The following is a 13783-nucleotide window of genomic DNA, read 5'->3' as shown; positions in this document are numbered from 1 at the left end:
TATAGTAATGTGCACTTAATATTTACTTTTTTTTTACAGTGGTGATTGTGGTGTGTATGCTGTCAAGCATATTGAGCATCTAATGGTCGGTCTTCAATTGGAAACTATCTGCGATGAAAATATGGAGGTGTTTAGGAACAAGTGGACCACAGAGTTGTGGTATCAAAATTTGTTACCTTGATGATTGTATATATACAGGGTCTTTACATGTACAGTTTCTTGTTCACATTTTTTCATAACTTTCATGGGCTGTTATCCAGCTAATATCAAGCTATATCGAACTGTTATCGAATTATCAAAATTTGTTACCTTCATGATAATCTTGTATACGGGGTCTTTACATGTACAATTTCGAACTGTTATCATTTTTTTATAACTTTCATGGGCTGTTATCGAGCTAATATCATGCTATATCGAACTGTTGTCGAATTGTAATTGAGCAATATCATTTTCATATCGAACCATTAACATAACTTTTAAGAAAAATAAAATAAAAAGGGTTTATTAATACAACAAGTTCAAATGGGAAAAAAGAGTTTAAAGCCTTGCATGTAACCCTGTTGTGGCCAAGACCACCACACATGCTACACTTGCGCTCTTTGCGAATGATTTCTCCATTCAATGGAGTGCGGTTTGTCTTCCTTCTTCCCACCTTATTCTTCTTCGGTCGACCAACTGGTTGTTTTTCAACGGGAACCCCAACTTGCATTTTCTCTATGTTCTCGGGAACTTCCCAATCATCCTCGTTGCCAGTTGGGTAAATTGTTTCTTTGTAAGACTCCCTCCACATCTCAGTAGTGTAATATGGTGAACACCGTGAGTAAATGTTGACACTGCACAACATGGCCGCAGCCACACCATGAACACAAGGGTAACCCATTATTTGAAACTGACCACAAGAGCATGATTTGGTCATCAAATTCACCTCACCATCTTCTGGGTCTACCACATGAAATTCAAACTATCCAAGAGGATGGACTTTCAAGTACCTTGCATCATCCGCAATGCCTGAGACATCTTTCTCATATATTGTTGCTAATTTGGATGCGCACTTCTCTACCTCCTCACGACGCGCGGCAAACCATGATTGAATTGTGAAACGAATGAATTCCACAAAAGTAGTGACTGGGAAGGTTCTTGCGTCTCTGGTTTTGTTGTTGAAACTTTTAGCGTAGTTGCTTGTCATTGCATTGTATCGATTCTCAGGAAAGTAAGCAGGAGTCCACTTATCGAAGCCAATACCCTCGAGATATTGAGATATGGCAGGATCCATTTGCTTTATATTGTTGAAGAACCTGTGAAATTTTAACTTCCGAAATCCATATGCCGCCTTCCACATCTCCTTGTGACAGTGATCGGTCTTGAACTTAGCGATTACATTCATACTTATGTAATGGTAGCATGCGCCGTGGTAGGCATCAGGGAATACCAACTCAAGAGCATGAATAATGCTAGCATGCATGTCTGATACAAAAGACAGATTATCAACAACTCCAATGGCTTCCTTCAATTTCATCATGAAATACTTCCAAGAAGCATGATTCTCACTGTCAACAATCGTGAATGCAATTAGATAAATGTGGTTATTCGCATCCAATGCGACAGCACACAACATGTGGCCACCGTACCTTGACTTCAAGAAAGTGCCATCCACACAAATAACAGGACGACATGATGTAAATCCCCTTCTACAAACTCCGAGTGAGAAGAAACAGTAAAGAAAGCGACCGTCATCTGTGACAAAATCAGTTATTGTACCTGGATTCTTTTGCTCTAGCATGTACAGGTAAGAAGGTAACTTGGAGTACGATTCTTCAGGTGTCCCCTTGACATAATCGAGTGCCTTCTCTCTACATCTCCAAGCCTTCATATAACTCATATCGATCCCAAAATTATTCTTCATATCCTCCTTTATGCTGTTTGGTGGATAGCTAGTGCCATCAGTAGCATATGTATTCTTGATAAGGTGCCCAATGACAGAAGGTGCTGCTTGACGGTGGTCTTTTTGTCGCAATTCTAGTGAGCAAGTATGTACACTATTATAAACAGTGATCTCAAACATCTCCGATCGCGCTACTTTTTTCCCTCTTATTCTCTAACCACAATCAGGATCCTTGCAGTTGATATACAACACATCAGTACCAGACTTCTTAACCATAAACTCAAAATTATTCTTCATTGCAAAGAGAGTCGCTTTGGTTTTCAATTCCAACTTGTTCTCAAATGTCTTCCCAAGATGTAATTCCCCCAATGCTACACCGGATGAAGGTGATTCAGAACGACTACAAGCCATGATATCTTCTTTTGTAAACATGGGAGCACTCCATTTTCTGTGATCTTCTATTGAACATATTGAAATGTTCCTTGTATAGTTATATTCTGTTCCACCAGGAGGACTAGAGCTGGTGCCAGGTGTTCGACGTCCTTCACTTGGTGGGTTCGTCCGTGCAATATGATGTATTAGTTGTTCTTGTGCTTGTTCTACTTTCAAATGTTCAGCTACTAGATCATCATCCATTGAATTGTATCCTAAGTCCTCATTGTGTTCAGCTACTGGATTGTCATTCACATAGGGGTTGTACTCATACTGGTTGTCCCTCGGGTCACCAATAGGAAATCCTAAAGTACTGGCTGCTCCCTCAGGTCCGGGAGTGGAATATGGCTCTGCAATGACAATCTTTTTAACAGAAGTGACACACAAGGCCAACCTTTCTTTAGATGTTACTCCTAAGAATGAACGGACACCAAGATCACTTTCAACATGAACGGGTGTAAACGGTTAGTCGCCGCAAGTGTAAGGAACCTCCAATTTCAACTCATACATCTGTTTATCAACTTTAAGTTCCTTGTGCAATATGTCAAGAAGTTACAAGTACATTATAGTATCCTCCATCGGTATCACCATGCATTGAGGGTCCTTGAAAATCCACTTATTCCCTTGTAATTCCCAAACACCATTGTAGGATACAAAAACGTAGACAATAGAGCCTGTGTTGGAAAAAAAAAACATTAACATTGTCAGGAAAACTGTCATTTTTTCAGAAATAAATTAAAAAAGAACATTATCGAGCTTTATCGAGCTAATATCGAGCTTTATCGAGTTAGCATCGAGCTCTTATCGAGTTAGCATCGAGCTACCATTTCATGTATCGAACATAAAACCTAACCAAACCCTCCATCGAACCCTATCGAGCACATATCGAGAAAACCTAAACCTATCGAGCTCAAATATTGTAGGGTCCAATCGAACCCTTATTGAGTTTCCATCGAGCACAATCGAGCACTAAAAACCAAACCTATCGAGCTATAATCGAGCTCACATCGAGCTACATCAAGCTCAGACAAGACCTTCTTCTACGTATCATCGAGGTGCTACGAGCAAAAAGTTGCAGAAAACCCAGAATACACAGATCGCATAATCTCTCTAAAAATCCCGAAAAATACACCAATATAGCATCAGATCTGTTCAAAATAGCCAAGAAAATGTAAACAAATAATACCCAACACATAAAATGTAAAATCTTATTACCCATGGTTTTTCTCCTCCAAAAACTCTCAAAATAGATGTTACATTTGATATTAACGACTTCACAGAGACAATGGAGATGACTAACAATGATTTTGACAAGAAAATTATACAAATTTGTAGGTTTTATGGATGATTTCGTGAGAATGAGTGAGAGAGAGGGAGGAGAAAGGGAAGAGAGAGGAAGAGAAGGTTTTCTGATTTTTTGATATAATGAGAGGGGTATTTTGGGCATGAGATGAATGTTTAACATCAAATTGAAAATATTATTAGTGTTGGGATTTTTTGGTAATATTAGGCATCATTAAGTATTAAAAGTGAAATTTCCCTTCCACAATTACAGCATTGTTTATCGACATCTCCAACTAAGAACTACCGTCCTTCCCAAAATGTTTCAGGAACCCATTCGCACGCCGAAACATTTTAGTGTTTGACATCTTCCCATCCCCGACTCTGCTGAAATCCCTGATTGGCATCACCAACTTCTCATCCGAATACTAGAATCAAGCCGACCATTTTTTACAGCTAAAAATCAGATCAACAACCTTTATATATTCATGTACCCTTCCCAACACTCTTCAGTTTCTTTCACCCAATACCCATATTAAAATTTTGAACATTTGAGTTGAATTGAAAAATTCCAACTCAAAAGGAAAATCTTTTGAAAAATAAAAGAAAGGAAGAACCTTTAAACATTGGTTTCTCCACTAGAAAAAAGATGATACTAATAAAAAGAATAAGAAGATCAACAATGATACCTTAATATTGATGATGAAAATCAAATTCTTCTTTACCTCTTAGGGACAAATAATGTTAGTTTTATTATTCTCAATAAGCCTGAGTTAGGTATACTATACTTGTCATTTTGTTGAATTCATCTATAAAAATTGGCGACCTTGGCATTCAAATCGGCCTCGAAGCGGTTGTTGATTGGATCGTCGTCATCCGGTTCAGTTAACGACTCAACATCCTCGAATCGGAGTTCGACAGCAAAGACACAGTGACAAAGTTTCGTTCTATTGGTCTATAGTATTATTGTTGAAGGACATTGATGGTGCTCAAGAGACTTGATATGACATACCACACTATTGGTGTAATTTATCATTAATATTGGATTTCACACATTACCAAGTGGTGTTGGACCTGTTGGAACCATAGTCTCTTATAGCAATGCTCATTTGTCAATAATCTTTGAGATTTATTTTGTTTAATCAAGTAATTAAATTTCAAAATAGTAAAATATTCAATTAATTCTAGTTATTTCTTTGAACAAAATTCTAACGTTTTTGGGATAAATTTGTATATATCTCCATTTTTAAAAACATGTCTTAGTGTATAGAAAATTTCAAAATTTTCTTTCAAAACACTAAGAAATTTTATGAAGAAAAAAATAATCAATTAATTAATACTGTTTATAAAACTCAATGATTTGATGATCAATTTTCTTTTCAAGGGCTGAATTACCAAATTGAAAATTGATGAACTATTTATGCTAAAACCACAAATTTATATGAAAAATTAGTTTTTGCTCCTTACAATTTTGACAACGTTAATATTTATTTATATTATATATAAAGGAAAAAATTAGAAGAAAAAAAATATAAAATAGAAGGAGAATAGAATAGCAGAAAAAAGAAGATAAAATTGAAGGAAAAAATTACAAAAAAAAAAAGAATGAAAAAAATGAAACAATTTATCCTAACAGTAATTGGTTACTTATAATATAGGTAATAGGTTACTCCTAAAATAGTTATAGGTTACTCTAGTAGGAACATTCAAAGATAATCTAATAAGGAACTTGTAACATAACCAAACATAAACAAAAACCACGATCTAGAAGATAAAATAATGTAAATAGAAAATCTGAAAAAAATTGATTTGATTTTTTTATATATAGTAAAAAATAATTATAGTACAATAATAAAAATAAATTATAAATGATAATAAATAATGAAATAATTATGTAATAATGAAATATATGTGAAAAATTGAAGGAAAAAAATTGAAAGAGAAAAGAATAAGTAAAAAGAAAAATGGAAGGAAAAATAGATGAACTATTATTATAAAGAAAAATGGAAGGATAAAGAAAAAGAGAAAAAAATAAAGAGAAAGGAAGGAAAAAATGGGAAGAAAGAAATAAAAAAATGGAGAAAAAATAAATAAATGAAACGATTGGGAAAAAAAAAAGAAAGGTAAAAAAAAGAGAAATGAAGGAAAAACAATAAAGAAATAGAAAAAATAAATTTCCCTCAAAATTAAAGAAAGAATAAATATTATTATAAATATGACATAATTATATTTTTTTTTTACAAATGGGAAAGAAAATCTATAAAAAATTAACTTTTAAATAAAAAAACCTATAACAATGTGAAAAAGTTAAATGCTCATATTTTTAAAAACCTTTGGTATATAAATGCCATAAAAAAATTAAAATCTTCATTACTAATATACTCTTGATTTAATACTATAAGGACGAAAGTTAAGTAATTATATATATTCTAGTTATTAGATGTAAGATCACCTTATTACTAACTAGAAATTAAATAAATAAATATATATTTATATGTGTATCTTACCATGTCGGGCGAAATGAGTGGAAAAGGCCAATGAAAATATATAGGATTCCAGTAATATCATAAAAGTGCTCTCTATGAGCTTATGGTTAGTCCAGTGTAGACTCTAATGGTCTTATTCATGCGTCTTTACATGGGTAAACGAGTCATATCAGCAATAGAGGTTTTCTTGTTCCTAAGTTATTGAATCATTTCAGCTGTTTCTTTAGAGATTATCCTAAACATTGGGGGTTTTTCTTGCTGTATCTAAGCCTCGTCCTTTTACCTATTCTTCATCATGCACTACAAGAAAAAATAATATTCATAACACTTAAAAACTGTTAATCGGGAGTATTGATAATGCTTCTGAAAACGCTAACATAACCCCTGTTATTAAAAGTCCTGTCTTTACTATATTAGTATTCAAATGTTATGTTCGATGTTATCTTAAACTATTCAATAATATATTTTTAGTTGCTATAATATTCAAATAATAACATTTAATTAGAGTATTTGGTTATAAATTTGAAGTTTAATCTTATATACTTTATGCATAACACTTTCCAACTATTATGAAAATTGTTATATTTGATCATTTTATAACGTTTTTAGTTCATTCTATTATATAAATCATAACATTTTATCTCAATTATAATATATTATACAAAACAACCATAATTATTGTAAATTCTCCCAGTAATAACATTTTGTTTTTTTGTAGTATGCATTTTTAATTTTTGTAAAAAGTTTTTTATTATTGTATTTTGATAAAAAAAAAATCACAATTGATCACAAGTGTAATATTAAATAGATCAAAAAATCTAAAATATTCAATATAAATGATAAACCATGAGTATTTTTACATTTGAAGACGAACTATTTCAAACCATGACACTGTCCACTTCAAAAGTTCTTAGTTCTAACTTGAGTTTGAAAGCATACATAATAAAATTCTATAGTCTTGCACATCTTTTACTTCAAAAGTAAAAAATAGAAACATAACAAGATACACAAAAAGTAAACCATGAAGCTTGTTCCACCCTCTAATTCATCCATTTCATCGTGTACTTGTCTTTGTTGTGAGGTTGATTTGCTTAGCTACACAAGAGTTTAAATAATTAATGCTTAAACTTAGAGTTAATAGTAAACTAAAAGAGTACGAAAAGAAAGAAAGTTAATAACCTCATTACGACTTTATAAGTTGGCCATGCAACTACACTAATTACACTAACTAAGCTGGCCATGCAATTACAATAATTACACTAACTAAGCTGGCCATGCAATTACACTAACTACAGCACATAGGCATGAAAGATTGAAGATTTATGCTTAGTAAAATACTCATTAGAAAAGTTAGCTCAAACACTTTATGATTATGAAATAAAAATGCAAATGATACACCAACTAAACATATAAATATATATATATATATATACAATACAACAAAAGAGTACAAAGCATAAACTAAGCACAACGATAGAAGTAAAAGATAAATGTATTTCTAAGAATGAGACAAATTAAAAGCATTTAACAATATGGTATTTAATAGAAAAGGAAAGAGACTTGACAAGATGCTCATCCAAATAAGCATAGATTCTTTACACTTAGCTAAGAAATACACATAAACTTGAGATCACTACCATATCTTTTCAAGGTTCTTGAATATAAATACACATAAACTTGAGATCACTACCATCCCAAGTCCTCGAATTCCCAAGTATCAAACATTCATTCTTTGCTTGACTTAAGCAGTTGCTGAAATAAAGTTACAAATCTCATCTTTTGGCTCTTTCTAAAAAACAAACTCTGTTGCCTTAGCAAAATACTTGGCAGTACTATAGTCATATTTCATAATCTAATTGTGATATACATGAAAAAAAAGTTACTTTAGTTTCACATGTACAACCACTTTGTAGATAAGAATTCATATAGGAAAACCTCACTTATTAGTTTTATTTGTGTAGAAAGAGGCTGTGACTTTTGTGGCAAGTCAAATGATATTGGTATTGAAAAATATATCTCTACATTTTGTTGACAAAAAACAGCTTGTAAATAATGAAAAAAACCTTCAATAAGCATAATTCTAGCAGATAATGAGATAAGTAAGCAACCCTTGGTATAGCAGATAATGACATGTCCTATTATGCATCAATAAGATTGGAAGAGAAGATGATGATTTTAAATGGTTATGGCTGCTCTAATTTGGATATGAAAATGTGTCCCTTCAGATATTAGACATGCCTAAGACATCTTAAAATCTGCATAAATCAAATCTGTGAAATCTTATTGCAGTGCTTGCAAAACACTTACCACATCTTTTGACGATGGTGCATCATCTGAAGATCTGTGTCTGGAATGGTCTCCATGCAAACCATGCCCAGAGCTATTCCTTCTCGCAAAAGCCTCAGCTACACCAAAGAATCTTTCTCGAATCTCCTATCCCACTAATGGAACATTCCAACATAAAACAATGAGCAATTTGTTTAACTTCAACATTAAATAAGGAGAAAAAGGCTCAAAAATTCCCTGACCACATAATAGAGCTTATAAACACGTGCAAACAATGTCCACTAGGGCAGTGAGGGTGGATGTTTCCAAGAAAAAAAAAAGAACAAACCTGAAGGTCTCTCTATTCTCTCTGCAGGTGGCCCAGGATTTAGAACTAGTTTCCCACTTGGTTGCTACAAAAGGGGGAAAACAGAATAAACATGGATAAGAGAGAGTATATAGAAGGCATGGATGCAAGTTCCAATCGGTAATTTTGCAAGTGTATTGCAGATGTAATAAATAATGTACACACCCGAGCTCTTGAACTGGATCCAATCTGTGGATATTTCAGTATAGTCCAATCAAATACATAATCGAATTGATACCCTGAAAAAAAAAATTCTCACTCAGATAAGATTAACTCTCAAAAGATCCATCATCTTAAAAGTCCAATGCATCACTAACATAATGGTGACAAACGCTTTGAAATTGAAGCCTCAAGAATCTTTTAATGATTAACCTTCTCGAATAAATAAGTCTCGAAAAAGCCTCTTCAGATATGAGTAGTCTGGTTTGTCTTCAAACCATAATGACCAACAATAACGGAAGTACGATGTAAATTCTGATGGATATGATTTACAAAGAACCTGCCAAAGTAGTAGGCATATCAGTATCTCCCATGCCTTTACTTTAAAAAATAACAGTACATGGTATCAATTTAAATGAGCTGAAAAATTCACCACCAACCATCTGTAATGAGCTAATAATACCATATTCTCATATGAGAGTTATAAATGCTAACTTCACCCTACCCTACCTCTATGTGAGTAAGCATCTTCTTTTCACTGATCTTGTCGTATTTCTATTTTTTTGTACCTTCTTTTAATCCCTGCCAGGGAAGACTAGTAAAGAAAATAAAATAAGTAAATAATATGGTGAAACAGAGCAATGAAACAAAGGAAAATGGATTTCAGCATATCACATAAGTATCCAACCTTCCCCTCAAAAAATACATAAGCACATAACCAAGAGACTCCAAATCATCTCTTCTCCTTTGCTCTGCATAAAGATTACATTCACAATTAGATAAAGCCCAAAAGTCTCAAGCATTAGAGGGAGAAACAAATAACATATTCTCTAATTATGAATTATAAATGGCTCACCAACTCCAAGGTGAGTGTTAACACTTGCATAACAAGTTGTTCCTGTGAGATTCCTGTTTTCCCTGAAGCAATAAATTAACATAATGAGCAGAAATTTGAAGGTTGAAGCGAATTTGCATCAAAGAACACAAAATTGATAAAGAGAAACACATAAGTATCACCCTAATGTTTGCCCAAACCAATCTAAAAACTTGTTATTTAATATTAACATTTATAAGTTAAAACTCAGCATAGTGATAATCATTACACATGATATAAACACCTTCCACTTTACTTAAGACCATAATATTTCTCAAATATCTGTTACCTGTATGGAATGTGCTTGTGCGTCTAAAGATCCCTATACTTTTTCGCAAGACCATAGTCTATGATATATACATGCAATAAAGATTAAAAATAAAATTAAAAAACAGAGTGTTAGGCTGTCCCAACATCAAACTGTGAATTAATTATTCTAGCTTTGATAGATAGCATAACCAAGGTCAGGTGAACTTAACGAAAGCGACTCATAAAAGGATAAAGCCATCCCTACTCTAATTCATAAAGGGTCATAAGTTTAGGAAGTTTAGTGTCCAATATCACAATCAATGAAAATATGAATTCAAATTTAAGGTGTTGTAACACAAGAGCCAAGGTTCCAACTATCCTAGTTTATCTTTATATGAAATTCTGTTCTTAGAAACTACAACTCACAAAAGTTAAATAACAACTAAAGTTTAAAATACAAAGGCCAGAAGTTGGGAAAGTAGCTAGCAAACTGAAAAGAAAAAAAAGAAAGATTAAAGACCAACAACAACACAACAAATGTATCAAAAGTAGTTTCCAGATGTATCAAAAGTCCAAATGGAATATTGAAAGCACAAGGTCTATTGATTTTGCAAAAAAAAAAAAAAAAAGATCTACTAGAACTCATAAACCAACCCAGAAAGTTATTAAAGTCTAAACCATTTTGTTAAATTTAATCTTTTAGCATACAAAACAGTTGAAGAAAAATCGCACACCAATACAAATATTAACAAGAATAAACCTGAACTAAAGGGGAAAGGGCTTACCTTCATCAACTGCAGCAAAAGAAATTATTAAAAACAAAAGCAATAGCACAAACCAAAGAAATAATATTTAAGCAAAACCAACAAATTAAATCCCACTTAAAGGATCTTGACACAACCATAATGTGAAAATATAAGGTTTATTTATAAAAGTTCTAGCCACAAAAAACAAACATATTATAAAGCTGAAAATATAAATAACCAGTATGCAAGAAAACATAAAATTATGTCAAATAATGAAACATAACCAGTCATGTAATGAAAATTTGTTGCATAATGATTAAAAATAAATCAAAGATCACTTTAACATACATTTTAAATCAAGTTAATGGTACTTTAGCACTTTAGAAAACACAATCAAAGCTATGGTTCTTTTAACTATACTTTAGAAGAAAAACGGTTAAAACAACACTACATCTATATGAAAAGAAGAAAGACTTAAAATTTTTATATTACCAAAACAAGCTAAACCAGCAATAGAGGAAGCTAATCCAGCAGCGGTGGGGAAGTTACTAGGCAGCCACAGAAACGCTCAATGGATTCTCTCCCTCCTTGTTATTAATATAAATTAAATTATAAAATAAAGTTGCTAAATACCTACTCATCTCTCTTAGTTCAAAAACAACTTCAGAATAGAGGAAAAGCTGGAAGGAATCAAAGAACTCAAGAAAATAAAAGGTCAGGCAAGAAATAAGAATAAACTGAAGCCATATATATTATATTAACTCAATGACTAAGAAACAAAATAAAAAACTGAGTTGAGTACATACCATGTTGAGTAATTGGAGCTAAGCACTTGGTCATTATCAAATAAGAACGGCAGGTTTCAATAATTTCATAAATTGCTTGCATATGGAAGCAAATTTTCAATTATCAAATGGCCAAAATCTCACAATCCAATTTGGTTGTATCCTCAATTAGACAAGTGCCAATGATCTCCATTTCATCATTACAAAAAAATACATAAAGGTAGTGTGCAAAACATAGTATTTCAGGCAAAAAGATAACTAATAAAATAGAAGAACAAATTTACTAAACATGCAAAATTTAAATGTCTTTTCACTTCTGTGATCAAGAACCTAAAACATGCAAATGAAATACAATTGCAAAAAAAAGATAAGCAAATAATAATAGTTTAACTTTAAGAGAGTAGAGCTTCAGTTCACACTTATAACAAAAGCTTAATAAAATCAGATAATACAACATGCATAAATCAAATCTGGACAATCCTAACTTCATACAAAAAAATACAGCAAAAAGGACTAAAGGAGAGGTAACTACAAAAATACCAACACAAGCAATTCTAACCATTGTAGAGACTAACTACAATTAGTTACAGGAAGAGTCTATATTAACAGTAATACTAACAGAACTAAAGACACTAACAAATACAAATAGTAAGGTATTGACTAAGTGTTGTCGTCAAGAGAATACTCAATAGTTATATGGTTAATTTATTTATTTTAAAATCACTCTTAATTTACCTAAAAGTTCCATTTACTTTGGATGAATTAATTCCAATGAGTCAAGAATCTCAATCTATCCAGTAGTTTGAATAAGTATATACCCTACTTAACCCTTCATATTAGTCGTGCATGGAGGCATTCAAACTAAGGAAAATCAACTAAACAAATATCTACTGTGCACAAAAATGAAATAAGAAAGGGAGCCCTTCAAACATGTTCTTCAACACTCACAAAAACCAACATAATCACAACCAAATAGAAATACAAAATGAAAAGGTGACTCTTATTTATAGACCTCCAACCAAATAGAAATAAGATAATCATATGCTGAAAAAATTCCAAGGCAGTATCCAAATATATTCATCAAAATAAGAAAACATAACAATACAAAGTTTGTCATAGAAGAAATAAGACCAACAAGCCAAAAATGCCACAAAAGATAATGACATACAGAACATGCAAATTTCCCATAGGCCCAAACAACTAAACTCTAAGGCACACTGAGGATTAACTACTCCAAATCCATGATTTAAACACTTAGATTTAACACGAAAGAAGTAGCATGAAAGCATAAATGAAAAATAACTGAGAAATTAAGAGAAGAAACACAACTAAAATTACTTGGTTCCAGTCACACAAAGCAATAGTACATACTCAAAAATTACAACTCGAAGATTGAGTTTTTCAACACCTTTCTCTCTGACAAAACTAGTTCTCACAAACACAAGCTCTGAGAAAATTACGCTCAATCTAAAAAATGAGAGACAAATGAGCCTATACATATGAAAGTCAGGATTTTGGAAATAATTCTAACACAAGCACACACACACATATATATATATATACTGATAATATTCAAAATGTTTTCTTGATATTGAAATCTGAAAAAAAAAAAAAAACACAAACTATACCTCTCACAGAGATAAACAGAGGTCTTCTGTTCTTGCTCATAGCCAGCAGGAGAGATAAACAGAGGGGGAGGGACGAGTGACCCAACGACTTCAACACGGGTGTGGTCATGGTGTGCTTCAGCTGCGTGAGGGAGGCTTCAGCAGGGGTGTGGTCATGGTTTGCTTCACCGGTTTGTTTTTGGTCCGTAAATGGCAACATGAACACAATCAATATTAAAATAAACTGCAAAAAAAAAACCCATCAAAGAGCATGATCGAGTGTTACATATATAATGGCAAGAAAAAACTATAAAAATTTGAGAAAATTCAGACCATTAAATGTTTGAGGTTTAGGATTTTAAACTTTCAAATCCATAAATCAACACCAAAAAAAAAAAAAATCAAAATTGACAGGCTCAATTACCTTAGTTTACATATAAACCATACTTCATATATCATAAATTAAAAAAATGGGTTAAAGTTACCTTACTTCACATAATGGACAGACTCGGTTGCCCATCGCCCATGGAGGAAAGGCCTCTGGTTCGCGCTAGGGAGAAGAAAGGGTCAAAGCACTTTGGGGAGCATCTGCTTCGCCCCTTATTGCGTCTTTTCATCATTGTCCCAAAGCCCTTTCCTGGGACCCTTCA

At 32.6% G+C, this 13783-nt stretch overlaps 1 pseudogene; it reads right to left on the bottom strand.

Annotated features, from left to right (window-relative positions):
• LOC133800116 (casein kinase 1-like protein 11) overlaps nucleotides 1–11581 on the bottom strand; it is a 46995-nt pseudogene extending 35414 nt beyond the window's left edge.
• Between the last annotated feature and the right edge of the window lie 2202 nt (nucleotides 11582–13783).

The sequence above is a fragment of the Humulus lupulus genome, chromosome 9 (genome assembly GCF_963169125.1).
Source record: "Humulus lupulus chromosome 9, drHumLupu1.1, whole genome shotgun sequence".
NCBI classification, from domain to species: Eukaryota; Viridiplantae; Streptophyta; class Magnoliopsida; order Rosales; family Cannabaceae; genus Humulus; species Humulus lupulus.
Note: the sequence above shows the minus strand (reverse complement) of the source record. Positions and strands in the feature narration are given on the sequence as shown.